Here is a 16,637-nt window from a genome sequence, read left to right on the forward strand (position 1 = left end):
TTCTCAATTCTGTTGTAGTTTGCGACAACTTGTCTATGAGCTAAATGCATTGATTTGAGGTCTTAAATGGTTATTTTTTTTTATGTTTTGACCTTGGAAGAGTGTTACTAAGCTTGAAGGGAACACCCCCCCCACCCCCCCCACCCCCCCCCCCCCCCCCCCACCCCCCTTCCCTTATCGGTTCATGGGTTGTACATGTGGCATTGGTCACCTTTGCAATGGTCTTGGAAATCTCATAATCTGGTTCTAAAGGTGGGGTATTGGATTGAATGGCCAAAGATGTGAAAAGATCACGCATGGCCGCACTTTCCAGCCTACAAGCCTCAACTTCGACTGCCAATTGATGTTCCTCTTGCTCCACCGCTTTCACACGCTCAAATAAATGTACGTCCTCCACTTCCATACGCTCTTGTCATCGAGCTTTGTCTTGTTGCAGCATCATCTCCATCATCATGCCCATCATAACATCCATGGGATTTGGTGGCAAAGAGGGAGGGGTAGGGGGAGGGCTCATGGGAGGATCTAAAGGTGGCACTTGCTCATCTTCTTTATTGGTGGAGGTCTCCATACCACTATGAGTCTTGACTATGCAAAATGTTTTTCTCTTGGTTCAAGAAAGGTCGACGTAGACTAATCACTTGGTTACCGACGGTGGGGCCGGTATAAGTGTTGATAAAGATGGAGGGAGACACTACTCAATTCAAAATTCAAATTTTAAATTCCGTCATGCATATCGATGCCTATAATGATGCTCATACCAACATCTATACCGACGCTTATATCGATGCCTATACCAACGCTTTTTTTATCGATGCATGTACCGATGTGTATACCGACGTCTATATCAGCGCCTTTATATACGTATGTATCGATGACCTGCTGCTTTACAATACCCAAGAGCTCATTTTTTGTGTTTTCTCTCTTCTCCACACTGCAACCGCCTCCATAGCTCCTCCCCATCTCCTCCTGCCTCCTTGCGGACCTTCATGAAGTTGCCTCTTTCGACTTCTCATCTATGATTCCACACATATGTACGCAAGAAAGTTACATTTTTTTGTTGTATTTGTGTGAGTAAATTTGTGTTTGGGTGTATGGATAATAGAATGCTTATGCTTTGTTTTTGCAGGTATTTGCTTGACCCTTCGTACTTCTCGCACACTCACATTCTTTAAATGTAAGTGCTCCTTCTTTTTATTTCATGCACACACACATACACATAAATATTTGTGTTTCTATGTGTGGGTAAAAATATTTATGCTTTGTTTTTGCAAGTATTTGCTTGACTCTGCGTACTTCTTGCACACTCACATTCTTTAAATGTGAGTGATTCTTCTTTTTGTTTCATGCACACACACATAAGCACACACATACGCATAAATATACACACATAACTACACACACATGTTAGAAGCTGGAAACACCCTACGGAAAATGACTGCTCGACAGATTATTATTTCTGTAATTATTCATTTATTGAGAAAACCCGACATTTCACCTTTGTAAATATTGGGGCTTACAGAAGTTTCCAGATTGTATCCCAGTTTTGACACTTAGATTGAGTAGATGGTTGAAATGGAACATTAGGGTTTGAGAATTGTAAGGTATTTATACCACTTTTTCACCTTAATGGAAAACCTTTTGTCATTTTAAAAAGTTTGAAGTCTATGAGTGATCGTACTGTGTACGAGAGATAGTGAGAGCTTCATCTTGACGCTACACACGCACCGGTGGTCGGAATCGAGTGCGGAGAAGTGCAACGTGTTGCCCCCAACGAGAGCTACGCGCCAATACCTACATTGTGCGCGTACGGTCCGGTTTTGCGAGCTCCATCTACCAGCTCCATCTGGTGATTCGGTGAGCATACGTTGTCCGATTTTGCATTGCAGCATATCCACGCGTCGCATTGAGTAGAGCTACACATTAGGCACTTTAGATTTTGGAAACGAAAACCTGCAAATTTCTGTCAGACATCCTACGTGATTTTGCACCAGGTGTTTTGGGTTGGGGTTTTGGTTCATAGATCTTAGGGAGAGTGACCTATTGGTGTTAGTAGGGTCTCATTCAAGTTCTGTGGCGTTTCGAGATTGTTTGATGGGTATTCTGCTCTAGAAAGCATTGAAGGAAGTTTCCTCTTATGCACTCCTGAAGGCTGTAGCTTAGACATTGGGTAGAGACCTCTGTAGGAATTAGTTAGGAGTCGGCCAAGTGTAGGTTAACGCCCTATGCTTGCTTCCATGTGCCTACGGATCGAGCTTTGTCCTTAGCTAACTAATCTTGTTAGGTGAGTTCTCGCTGTGCCCGGGGGATTCACCATGGAAAACTTATCGCACCACGTAAGTGTAGGGGAGGGGGGTTTTTTTAACAAGTTACATAAGCGTATAAGTTAGGGGTAGGCCCCCAATAATTTATCTCTTAAGCTTAAAAATAAGGGAGGGGGTATCATATTTAGGGGGGGGGGGGGGGGGGGGAGGGATTGAGAAAAGGGAAAAATGAAAGGAAGTTTTTGTGTTTCAAAATCATGCATCCCAAAAGAGTCTTCCCTCAAATATGTGAGTCAATAGCTACCAAGATACATGCAAGAACCAACATTGCTTTCTATCAATTGCATTTTTTGCTATTATAGATCATTTGATGAGGGATGAAAACTATAAAGAGTTTGTATAGATGCAAATTTACACGGAGAACCTAACACAACTTTATAACCATTGTTTTGAGTAGTTTAACACATTGAGGGTATATCTAGTGGTTCCTTAGTACATTGGTAGTCACTATGCTACACGCTCTTTGATTAGTTTTACTTAGTTAGATCATGTGACACCTAAATTTTATATGTAAGATAGGGGTATGATAGTTTTTTGCATTGCATTTCGTATAAGCGTAGAAAAGGGGGTCATATTCCCTAATATGAGTCGTATATAGGGGTTTTATCAAAGTTTTTCGCTCGTAGGTGGCGTCCCATTTTGTATATAGAGTGAATCCCCCGGGTCGCTGTGCTGACATCTGTCGCGGCGTAACCGTACAACATTGACACCGCTGTCGGGGATGAAAACCTTAGGTAGGTGACCGAGACTAGTCCTTGAGGATAGGGATTCTTTGGCTTGCCAAGAGTCTCGTTTTACATTTAGATAGGATCAAAGGGTGGAGGACTCTCTAGGTCTTAGAGGGAGTTTAGGGAGCGTGTGTCTGGCTTAGATCCTTCGACTTAGGTAGATTTAGGTAGACTAAGATAGTTTTAGGTATTAGTTGAGTTGATGAGTAGGAGTTGGAGTGGTACATTAGAGAAAATTTGGACTCACAAAAGGGCCTTATAAGGAGTTTGACTTCCTCTCTCATGTTCAAAACGGGCGTGTGGTAATTTTTTTGCAAATCAACTCTAAACTTGGTGGAGATTTGACAGTTAGAATCTACTCTTCAAGCTCTTTCTATTGATATATAGCATGCCACGAGATTCCTCATATTTTGAAAGATCCTATTTTTCTGATTCTCTAGATTCTATACGGAGTTGTCACATCACAAGAGAATAAAAAATAGATTTTTTCAGAATATGAGGAATCTCATGGCATGCTACATATCAATAGAAAGAGCTTGAAGAGTAGATTCTAACTGTCAAATCTCTGCCAAGTTAAGAGTTGATTTGCAAAAAATTTACCGCACACCCGTTTTGGACATGAGAGAGGAAGACAAACTCCTTATTAGGCCCCTTTGTGAGTCCAAATTTTCCCTAATGGAAGCGGTGAGAGGAGAACTTGAGAGTCCGGAGAGGCCGGGAAGCAACCAAAACACCATTATCACCATTTCACATGAGGAGTAGGAGTAGAGTAAGTAGGACATCGGGATTCAGGATCTAGAGCACTTCATGCATGTATACTTGCTTATTAGATTCATTACAAGGTTGTAAAAGACGCAAAAGTGTGTTTGAAGGCTGAAGTGAAGTCCAAAAGTTACTGTGAGTGTTCTTGATAGAGCTGCAGAGCATCAGGAGCAATTTTTAAGACAGGAGACATCCTACGTGTAGGATGTCTACAGGCCTACAAGCTAATCTGGTGGGAATTTTGGAATTTTGAGTTCACCAGTGTGTCCAGAAGGTAGGTTTTACCCTATTTTCACCTAGAAAGTGGAAATTTGACCATATCTTGACAAGATAAGGCCAAATAGACTAAAATTGCCAAACATCCTACCCAAATTGTGCCAAAGCATTATTTTAAGACCAAAACCATAGGATGGCTGCATGAGCATGATCTGCATGATATATTGAGTGACTCAGAGAGGTTTCATCTCATTTGAATGAGAAAATTGGGTTCTAAGCAGACTTTAGCACTTTTGGCTGAAAAAGGCTAGAACAGCTAAAATTGGGGACTTTTGAAATCCAAACCAAAATCTAAGCATACCACTGGGTTGCTGACATCAAGGGGAAGCTGTGGGTCAAGTATGGGGTCAAACAGACCAAAAAGACATCCTATGCATAGGATGTCATCTGTGTGATTTTGCACCCCAAACCTAATTTTGAGCATACCAAAGTGATCAGCACCTCAAGAGGAGTCTGTGCTTTGCATTTGAAGCTATTCTGAGCAAAAAGACATGCTACGTGTAGAATGTCTAAAGCAAGAAATTGAAGCCAGATACTGACTGTAAGCATAACAAGGTGTTGTATAGCCTGAGGCAAGCCTCCTAGTCAATTTTGGTCCAAATTGGAGTTGATTAGACTGATCAGACCAACAACAGGCTGTTAGAACAGATTTCTGATCCATTGACCAGCTTATAGGTGTCCAAATCAAAAAGTAGAAAACAGATGTGGACTCAGAACATCAAGGGGAATCCATAGTGCAAAAATCCAGGCAAAACAGAGCAGGAGACATCCTACGCGTAGGATGTCAACTGGGGCTTAGTGAAGAGAAAATTTGATTGAGCTTATACAGTGAGGTTCCATTTGACTTAATGTGAGTGCGCGGATGCGGTGCGTGTGCGGAGAGTGAGAAGGAGAGAGAGGGAGAGAGAGAGAGAGCAGGACACAGGATGTGGGGTGGAGCTCCCAAATCTCACTGTATGAGTACCATGTGAGAATGTGAATGAGAGATCCTTATTCTTTTGTATGTATAAAGGAGATAAATGTGGGCAGTCGGACACTGGCAAAGCACGGTGAGACACACCGCCTTTACCTAACATTCTCCTACTAAAGGCTGTGTGCTGATAAGTGGCGAGAAGACTAGCCTACAACTAGTATATACAAGAGGTGAGAGAAGACGACTCTCAACCTATGCCCACTGGCTCACTCCGTAACCGCTCTAGTGTAGATGCAACATGCATACCACTACCGCTAGAGCTACGATGACACTCCTGATGCAGGTATCGAGTGACGACCTGCATGGCTCTACAATGCACAATGCCAGTGTCAGTCATCGCACGACTGACAACTCCCACTGCAAATGCACCAACCGCATAAGCAAGATCAGGTCTCGAGACCAAAAGGTCAGACATGAGAGACCCAAAAGCCGACGAAACATGCACTATGTGTGCCAACCTATCCCTATCAGCAACCTCAGTGCCATATGCATCTTCATCAGGAACCACCTGACTATGCATCACCATGTCAGCATCCTCTGGCAAAGACATATCTGTTGAGAATGACTGCAAAACCAAAAAATTAGCACCACTGTAATCACACACAACTGTCTGAAGGACAGTGTCGCCCTCAAACGTATCAGATGCATCATAGAACAATGCATCGGTCTCTGGATCAACCGATGTCATCTCAACGGATGATTGACCAAGGTGTGCATCCCCAGAGATACCACTGTCTGTGGGAAGGTCACCACAAGATAGATGCACAACCTGCTGTGTCTCACAAGAGCCTGCCTTCTCTAATTGCCTAACCTCAGTAGGCACACACACAACTGTCTCACTGCTCTGCTGACACAAAGGCAAGGCAGCATGCAACCCACTAGCAAAGGAAACCCGTCTCTGCTGTCTACATGGCTGCAACAATGTCACAAAGATAGTGCCATCTCTCACGTGACTAACATGCATCGGATATGTGCTATCAACACTAGCACCTTTAGCTAAAACAAGCTGTCCACGATGCAAACTAAAACCGTGCTCATCTAGCACAACATGGCACCCACTGTCTCTCAACTGACTCACGGAAACCAAACTCCGAGTCAAACTTGGGACATGGCGAACATGCCTCAGCACTAGCATTGCTCCACTCGGCAATGACATCCGAACATCTCCTGCACCAATAATGTCATGGATTGAACCATCAGTCAAGCGCACATGTCCAAGCAAACCGCTAGCATACGAGTAAAAGTACTCGCGTCTCGGCAAGATGTGAAATGAAGCATCAGTATCTAGCGTCCACTGCGAAGGTAATGTGCCATCGCATGACATGAGAACCTCAGGAGTAAACATGGAATCAAGAACGACCTCACCGTCGTGTGTAGCCTCATACACAACATCTGCCTCCGATGTAGTCAAAGCTGAAGCATCCAACCTGTACTGACATTTGCGCTGTCGCATCCTGCGAAAACAACGCTTCTGAATGTGTCCTGTGTGTCCACAATGCCAACAAGTGTGCAGTATCCATCTCTGAGGCCTGCATCTCGCTCTAGGCGCATCTCTGGACTGTGAGGTGCCATATCTCTGACACAACAACTGCCATAAATCTCTAGTTGTACGTGCATGCATAACTATGCAATAGACTGACTCTACTAGGCTCAACATAATCGTCGACCGCGCTAGTGCATCCAAGTCCTCCCACGCACTGTCAGACATGGACTCTGGCCTCGCATCCTTGCCATGCAGTGGCAATGCTTGGCCCAAACAAGTCAATGCATCAAGCATATGCGAGCTCCACCATGCGAAATTTGACCCATCAAATCTCGTAACAAAGAGCTCAAACTCTAACGTGCATACTGCCATGTCTGGCAACCTGTACAACCAAAGAGCAGTAAAACCAATCCAAAAAAAAACTGTCGGCAACCACACAACTAAGACAGAATCAAAAAAGCAAGTGCGGAATAGCTCGATGCACAAAGTATGCAGAAGGTCTCCCACTAGAACCACAATTTGCGGGCAAAAGAGATGGATGCAAATACACGCCGCAATCCAAACTGCCACACACTATGGCAAACAATGCTCGAGATAACAAAACTCTCCCACCCGAGAGAAAACCACTGTCTCAAGCAAAGAAGGTCACCAAGAGGTCAAGCACACTAGCCTCTACAATAAGCATACATATCTGGCAAAATTTTGGCAAAGTCTCCTCTGTAACTGGAGTAAAAAACTCAACAGTAAATCGCAATGGAGACAACAACAAATGCCCAAATGGCCAATCCGGGAATGTACTCGCCCGGAATCACCTCACAAAGTCATATATAGAGCCAAACCGCTCTAGCCGGAGTATCACTCAACGGCGCTACAAATGACATACATATGTGAGTGAAAAATTGCTGCCAAAATGTGTCAATGAATGACCAATGTGCCAGATAACCATAGCATACACAACTCCTCACTCCTACGAGAGTGGGTACAAGAACACCAAACTGTGTCCAAACTGACAAAACCTATCAATGTGAGAGCCAAGTTCGATCACAAACTATGGCGAGTAATCTCCAACCACTATCCCACAAAAGCATACACAAAGCAAAAGCTCAAGACACCTGCTGTGTCGAAACCGGTATGCAAGCCAAAACACTGCAGAAGATGTCCTCAACTGCAAATGGCAACACCTGTGGGAGTACTAGACTCAACCTGTAGCCGGGAGTCAAAACTAGAAGCTCCAAATGGCCGAGCACACACAGCTCAAGACCAAAAAAGCAGAGCAAAACATGCTCGCAATGCACCACCTAAAAGGGAAAACACTGTACGCAAATCCTGAGTGCATAAGCAATCGCAATCTCGATTGCACCAACAATGCGCATAAAACTCCTGGGAAAATTTCGCAAGAGTTTTGTCAGTAAAACGGCCACAAAACCAATAACCAAACTGACTGCACGCTCAAAACCATGAGCAACCAAAGCGCATCAAACCGCACTCCAGATGCATGCACCAATCTCCACACTTTGCATACATCATTGCAAACACCTGCAAAGCTAGTACAACAATATATGCTCTATCTGTGTGACTGCCAAAAAAAAAAAAACTGCGTCTCTCAAGAGACCGCTTCGATGGTGTGTAAACGCCTCCGTACTTCATTGCCCAAGTCTACCAAAAAACCCTCAAACCACAAGCTTAACACAAGCTGCAATTGCATCTTCAACTCAGAATTTATGCACTCAACTTCAAGCATCTCCCGTGCTTCCAAAAGTGCAACAAAATCGCACACAATGCGACAATAGAAAATCTGGAATTTCTGTATACAGTCAGTCTGAGCTAAATATCAACAAAACGGTGAGGAATTTGCAAAAAGTTTCTTCTGCAAAGTTGTTGACCACGTCGAAACGAATAGGTTACCACAATAAAATTATTAGATCTATATTCTACAAGGAGCAAAACGAATCTGAAAACAGTGCTGCTGCGCATACAGTTTTAGGGCAACACCTTCACTTACACACAATCTTCCACAAGAGCATACATCACTCTCAACTGAGCTCACAAGCTCCCATTGCATTCTCACAAAGCTTCCAAGATTTCTTAATCTCTCCACCGTCAAGAGAGAGCAAGCTATCGCCTCGAAACTCTCGAAGCCGCCATGCTCTCCGTGGTCACCATAGCTTTGATACCAATTGTGAGTGCGCGGATGCAGTGCGTGTGCGGAGAGTGAGAAGGAGAGAGAGGGAGAGAGAGAGCAGGACACAGGATGTGGGGTGGAGCTCCCAAATCTCACTGTATAAGTACCATGTGAGAATGTGAGTGAGAGCTCCTTATTCTTTTGTATGTATAAAGAATAAGGAGATAAATGTGGGCAGTCGGACATTGGCAAAGCACGGTGAGGCACACCGCCTTTACCTAACACTTAAGGTTTCCAGAACTTCTTTCATAAGTGAATTTGAACCTTGTTTGATCTTTTGACGGAGCAAAGACTAAATTCACACTTTTCATGTAAATTGACCAACATCCGAGGGAAGTACAGTTCCAAATTAGCTGACTTAATCCAAAACACCAAAAGTGTATAAAATATAGTAGTGGTTGAGGTTAACTCTCTAGTTACACCAATCATTACTAAGATCACCTCTAGCGGTTAAATGCTTTGATTCAATTGCCGAAATTAAACAAATTGAGGGGGGTGGTGATACTGCTAGAGGTGATCTTAGTAATGATTGGTGTCCACCGAGGAGAGTGTAACTCAGGCAAGGCTAGATCCACTAGCACCGATTATTGAGGAGGGTCGTGATACTGACACTTCATCCAAAAAAAAATTTCTTCATGATGGGTAGTCAACATCCAGGAGGTTTCACCTATGACGGACCAATGCCAGGAGGAAGCACCCCCCTAAATCCTTTGAATGATTCCAAGTCCACTGTGATCTTCTTAGAAGGAACAAACTCGAGGGGAGCCCTAGTTTATTCTGACTATCGAGGACGCAAGTGTATTTGTATTGAAGAAAGGCTGGCTCAGAGACTGGAGATAATTCGAGTCTATGATGATGGAGATAGATTCCGAGATAAAAAGGGGAACCACTATCTGATAGTTAGTAACCCTAAGGATTACAATAGATATGGAGATAACGTGGCAAAGGGAAAAATGGTTTCAGAAACTCAAGAACCACCTCCAAACATTGATCGACCTGGAGCGATTTTTATGTATGATAAGAAAACAACCAGGGTTTCAACTTATAATGAGAATGTGGGAATTTACAAGCATGAGAGCGAGGGAATAGTCTCCTACTTTTGTTGCAAAGAACCATACCCAAACGAGTTAAGAAAAGACAAGGTTCTTTACTTATTCTCTTATGAAATTGCAATGGGGAAGGATATCGTTTTTGTTGATAGGTACGGGCGAGAATACCAATGTATTCTCCCAGAGGAGGTAGGAAAGGAAACAGTTCCAGGAGCATCAACATATGCCCCCGATGAAGTGCCAAGAGCCACCCACACCCCTAGCAAGTCGACAAATCCCTTTTCAGAAGAGTATGATGCGACCTCACATTCTACCCGATCCCAGACATTCAACAACCAAAACCAACCCGCAACCCAGCCATCATTGCAGGCATGGATTCGACAGAGTGCAACATTAGAACAGGACCAAAATCGAGATGGTTATCAAGCCGCACGAGGGCTAGGGGATTTACAACAATCACCACTCTATTCAAGGTATCAAGGAGAGAGTAAGCCAAAGACTCAAGGGTCAACAGAGCCTGGAAGACCACCCATAGAACGAGTTCTAAGAGATGAACCATCTCTGGCAAGAACTGTTAGAAAGTACGGCTTAGGAGCACCATTGGGAGAGGAACTAGCCCACTACCGAAGGGCAGAGGAGGTATATCGATTAGGACGTGGAGATCCAATGATGAGATTTGTAGACCATTGTAGAATTAGACCTTCTTAAGTGCAAAAATGGGTAAACAAGAAATACATGGGAAACAGCGATCCGAGAGATCATGTGGCAGCCTTTGTGCATGTAATTAGAGCTGAAGAGGTGTTAGACTTCCCTACCCAATTTGCAGGGTTTGGACCAACCCTAGAGGAAGACGCTGCTACTTGGTTCGACTCTGTGGAGCAAAGAGACTTTGAGTCTATGGAGGAGGTGTTTGATGAGTTTATCGAGGAATTCTCACAAAGGGGGATAGCTCATAATATAGTCTCACAAATCCATAAATTCAAACAGAAAGACGGGGAATCTGTGCGAAAGGCAGCCTTAAGACTAAAGAGATATGTTAAGTTCTACCCTATGGAAGAACTGCCAACTCAGTCCAGACTTATGCTTATATTTATCCAAGGACTAAGGAATACAAATCTCCAGAAGGACTTACATATGAAGAGGAGCATGACATTAAATGAGTTAACTAAGGAGGCTCTTTACCTTGTGGACAATTGTGCGGTCTACAAAGAGGGTGACTTCAAGGATCTTGACGATGATTCATCCTCTCATCAAAGTGGAAGAAAGTCTTCTAAGACTGCACCGAAAGGAGAAGTAGCTGTAAACCAAGAGCAGCTTGTAGAGGAAGTGCTAAAAAATATTAACTTATATGCCAAACCCCAGGCTAAATAGCCCAAATGGTGTGCTATTGAATAAAAAATGGACAAACCATGGGACGGAGGAATGTTATTATAACAAGGGATATGTGAGAGAGAGACCTTATGCTCCCCAAGCTCAGGTAGCATCTCCTCAAGCTCCATCAATGCCTAGGTATCAAGCAGGCAACCTACCAGGACTTGTAGGGGTAGAAAGACCACAATGATCAGTGTTGGGACAACAACCACCCCTACCAGGATTATGACCAGTTGGTATAAGATACACACCAATAGTAACCGAATCAGAAGAGAAGGCTTTGGTGCCTATGCATGCATTTTATGAAGATCCCAATGGATATGCGGCAAATCCTGTCTATTATCCACCAGAAGAACCCTCAATATCAGAACCATGGAGCATGATAGAAGGTACATGACCACCAAGAGCTGCGTAGCCAGCAGGAGAAGGAAGATATAGCTTGGATGAACGAACATTGTTGTTCATAGCCAACGGAGGCATGGGTGGGCAGAGACATGCATACCAACAAAGAGGAGCTCAAGGAGCACCTCAACAGCTTAAAGGACCCTGCTCTACAAGTGTGGCGGAGACCATTGGCTAAGAGACTGTCCTCATGATGAAATCATTAGAGTCAACGCATATTGCACCGAGTGTGGAGTCACTCATTTGATTCCTGATTTCCCTAAGAACCCAAGCAAAGGAGCAAAAACTACCTTGAACGTGCTAGAAGCAGTGCCTTCTAGTGGAGGGTCAGAAAAAGAAACAATAATACCTATTTAAGCAGTGACACGAGCCCAAGCCCAAAGAATGATGAATGAACCCATAACTGAAGAGCCAAAAACCGATGCCCCAAGCTCAGAAACAAAAAATCAGAGAAGCACTTGGAAAGCTAGAAAGACACGTACGAAATCCAGGAAAGAACGAGAGCAAACGGCTCTATTCAAGGAGTTAAAACACACAAAGGATAGATTAGAGTGGTTAGAGGATCTAGCTAGCCTAAGCTCACACACTACAGCAACCATAGCACCCAAGGAAATAGCAGAACCCAAAAGTGCAGGATCAGGAGGATCAGTACTGGCAGACAAGGTAAATGAGAAATTAGATGCACTTCTAAAAGCTTACGAAGCCAGACTAAAAAAGAACCAAACCCAAGAGCAAAGATGGATAACGTATCCATATGCTGAAATAGAAAAACAGAGGTTGGAAATGTGTAGAAAGATGATTGAAACAGCTCAATCTTTGATAGAAAACCCGCTTGGTAAACCTTCAAATTGGCATGGAGTACCAGCTCCAACCCCTATCAAACCAGCTTTAGAGGAATAAGTAGAAACGAAGGAAAGACTCACAAATGCTTATGAGTCTAGGGGAGAGCCTATCATAGTACCAAATACGACAGATGAGGCAAGTGACGGGTTCCAGCTTAAAACATTGGTAGAAATGGATAAGGATTGTAACGGTCTAGATGATCTATGGAAGCAAATCCGTGAGGCCAACGAAGCTAATAGGTTGAGTTACCACACGAGAAAAGAGAAAAATGAGATCTTACCTCCTATTGAAGAATTTGAGGCAAGATCACAAATGAACTTTGATATACATTCACAAGGGGGAGACCAGGGATCAATTAGTTTGGGGCACAGCCAACCAGACTCACTGAAAACTCTACCCTCTTACCTAGGAGAGTATGAAGCCAAGTATGAGGTGAGAGAAATCCCATCTCAAAGACTTTCTTCTAACAGAGTGATGGATTCACAAGGGTTGATTGAGTTATTGTCCACTCCTGTGGCATGCACAATCACATTAGCCGAACTCCTAAGGTTACGACCAAACATGTGGACCATAGTAGGCAAATGCCTAGAAAAATTTGGAGTGAAAGACCCCACCTCGAAGCTTCAGGAAGGGATCAAAAAATTGGACAGGCCTAAACTAAACACTAGGCCAGTACCTCTAAACAAGGTTGGAGAGTATTGCGAGGGAGAAGATGGAAACACCACGCTACCAGTAGAATTCCAAGGAGTAGTTTCCAAAGCTATTCTTGACAGTGGAGCAGGAGTCGCTATCACCACCAAGGAAATCTGGAAAAAATGGGGAAAACCAGCTTTGAGAGCTACCAGAATGAAATTGCAATTGGAAGATGGGTTCATGGAGAAGCCTCTAGGACTCTTAGAAAAAGTGAGTGTCACCTCGTGCGGAATCGAGTATAAGCATACATTTGCAATAGTCGATTTTGACAAAAAGAACAATTATGAGATCATTTTGGGAAGACCATTCATGAGACAATTAAAGATGGTCCAAGATTGGGGTTACGACACATATACCTCAGACATGGCGAGCCAACAACCAAAATACACCTGAAAGACCATAGTTACAAAGATGTGAACCAGACACCAGTAGAAGAGTTTGATTCAGCTACATTGGCAGGATCGGAACTCCCAGCATGGTTAGGGCAACAAAAAGAGCTATGGATGTGCGGAGCTTCACATTGTGGGAGCTTAAAAAGAGAGGATGCGTCTTAGAAAGAGCGATTGAGGACAAGGAGTATATTCCGGAACCTTTTTCTGAAGATGCCTTGGAACCTCTGGAATGGGAACACATACTAGCAACATTGGATGTCTGTACCATTACAGATAGTTTGATGACAAAATTTTGCGATAAGGATGGCTATGATGTGCTACCCTATTACATGATAAGCATTATACCATGAGAAGATGAGTTTGTAGAACCACCAGAACAAGAAGAGTTTTATAACTCCTTTGAGCATTTGGAGGTAAATAACGATGCAGATAATGAGTGTTCAGACAACTTAAGCGAGCATGGGGAGAAAACAGAGAATATCAAGTTTTATGATTTTGCCAATCAGCACCCTAGACGCCAGGAACGCTATAGGAGAAAACGAGCAGAAAGCAAAGTGAGAGAACCTGATGTCCATGATAGAAGATAAAACTCAGGTCTCAGGAAATTGTTAGCATTCTTTCCTTTGGAGGTAGGTTTGATAACATGAAAGACATATCCAAACAACAAACAATTTGACAAACAAAAAACTTCCAGTTGATTGCACGACGGCTGTATCATCTAGGATCGGACCAGATTCTACGATTATGTATAAATCCGGAGGAATTCGAGTGTTATCTTGAATAAGCACATGTCCACGATTGTGCATTTCATTGTTCAATAGTGAAAACACACTAGAGACTGAAACAGTTTGGGGTTTATTGGCCAACTATGTACGCTGACACACATGCTTATGTTAACAATTGTACTATATGTAGTGCCAAACGACCAGTGGATCACTCGACATTGTTTTCGGGTAAACATTGCACCTTTATGGAGTCAATATATCATTGATTTCTTAACCACCAGGACATTCCCTAAAAACATAACAAGAGCACGGAAAAGGGCTATAGAGCTGGAGGCTCGTGACTTTTAGTTAATTGGGAACCAACTCTATAAGCGAGGAAAGGACAATCAACTTAGAATCTGTGCAAGTGAAAGTGAATACCTGCTAATTCTAGAACACGCACATGGAGGCATAAGTGGATGCCATTTTTCAGGCAATAAGATGGCAAAAATTGTCTTAACCGCAGGAATATGGTGGCCTACATTGCATATGGATGCTGACGAGTTTGTAAAGCGTTGTGATGCATGTCAGCGCACCAAGGTGCCGATAAAGAGAGATGAGATGCCACTATGGCCAATGATGGGAGCAAGGGCATTTGCAAAATGGGGCATTGATTTTGTAGGACCTATTTCACCCCCTGCATATCGCACCCATACCCAATATATCATTGTGGCTATGGACTATCTCACGAAATGGGCGAAAGCCAAGGCGACACAAAAAGCAGATGCACGAACCACTGCACAATTTTTGTATGAGAATATTTTTGTACGATACAGTTTACCAATAGAAATTCTGAGTGACCGAGAAACACATTTTCTTAATGAAGTCATTGAATATCTACTAGAGGAATTCATGGTCATACATAGAAAATCTGCTCCATATCATCCACAGGCAAATGGACAAGCTGAGGCCACAAATAAGACATTATGCACGGTTTTGACTAAAATTGTATTAGAGTCAAGAACAGACTGGGATCAGCAGCTACACTCAACAGTATGGGCATACAGGGTAGCTTACAAAACATCGATACGAACGACACCGTACAACATGGTGTTTGACCTAAATGCTATATTACCCATAGAGTTTTTAATTCCAACTCTACGAGTAGCAAAACGCTTAGAATGGACAGGGCATGAGCTCTCTTCAAGAATATATGATCTTGAAAAGATAGATGAACTTCGCTTGAGAGCTGTCGCTTCGATCTATGCTAAAAAGAGAAGACAAAAGGAGTTTTTTGACAAGCATGTGCGCACGAAAGAGTTCAGAACTGGTGATTATGTACTTGTTTATACCTTGAAGAAGCATGCCAAGAAACTTAAAAAGCGAGGGATGGGACCCTTTGTGACTAGTGACCTATCACAAAGCGGAGCTGTCAAGCTTGCTACAGTAGCAGGTGAAGGAATGCCAAATTGGATTAGTGGGTGTGGATTAAAGAAATATCATTTACCACTAACACAGGATATGCTTCAACAAATCCATCAAGAAAAACAATGAATGAAGGAGAAACAGAGGGTACGAGAAGAAGCTCAAGCAAAAGCAAAAGAACGCATTGCAAAAAGAAGGCTTCTACGACAACAACAACAATGTGGATCACCGTTGCGAATCAATGTCATTCGACTAACGAATTTTGATGAAGACACAGTGGAGCCAAATATTACAGTAAAATGGGTAGCAATAAAGTTCAATCGACGACATTGCTTGATTCTGGAACTCAAGCAAATTTGATCTCTTACAGATTATACAAACAACTCAAGCCCATAGGTCAACTTCATCCTACTCCACAAGTGCTGAAAAGTAGTACATCACATTCACTGACAACATTGGGCTCGACTGTATTGCATATACAAGTACATCAATATATTTACCCACACAAATTTTATGTGGTTGAGGATGAGAGCACACAACATCCCATGTTGTTGGGACAACCTTGGCAAAAAGAGTACAATGTGCAGATAGATTGGAATGCGAATGCAGTCAAAATTCAGCATGCACAAGTACAACAGGTGGTAGCCTTTGCTCAACAACCCCGGAATAATCAGTTGCCAGCTATGCAATCATTGGATAAAGCACCAAAAGGCAGGGTGCTATTAAAAAGCAAACCGGGAACTGCCAACCATGCTCACTACATGCATAAAAGGTCACAGACCGCAGTGAAAATATCAAGGTTACCAACAAGAGAAAAACAAGTATGGGTGCGGAAGGATAGAAATGACATGGCACACAAACAACAATACAACAGAAGAATTCAACCGAAACAGATAGTTCAACCAAAAACCAAGGGAATAAAAACGATATGGATCCCAAAGAAAATGATAAGCAACAACTCAAATACAACTCGCATCTAGGTCCCAAAGCCGAAGCAAAAGGAACTCCCTTCAATACAAGCAACATCAGAAGG

Source organism: Adiantum capillus-veneris, chromosome 25 (genome assembly GCF_014529385.1).
Source record: "Adiantum capillus-veneris isolate H3 chromosome 25, ASM1452938v2, whole genome shotgun sequence".
Lineage (NCBI taxonomy): Eukaryota > Viridiplantae > Streptophyta > Polypodiopsida > Polypodiales > Pteridaceae > Adiantum > Adiantum capillus-veneris.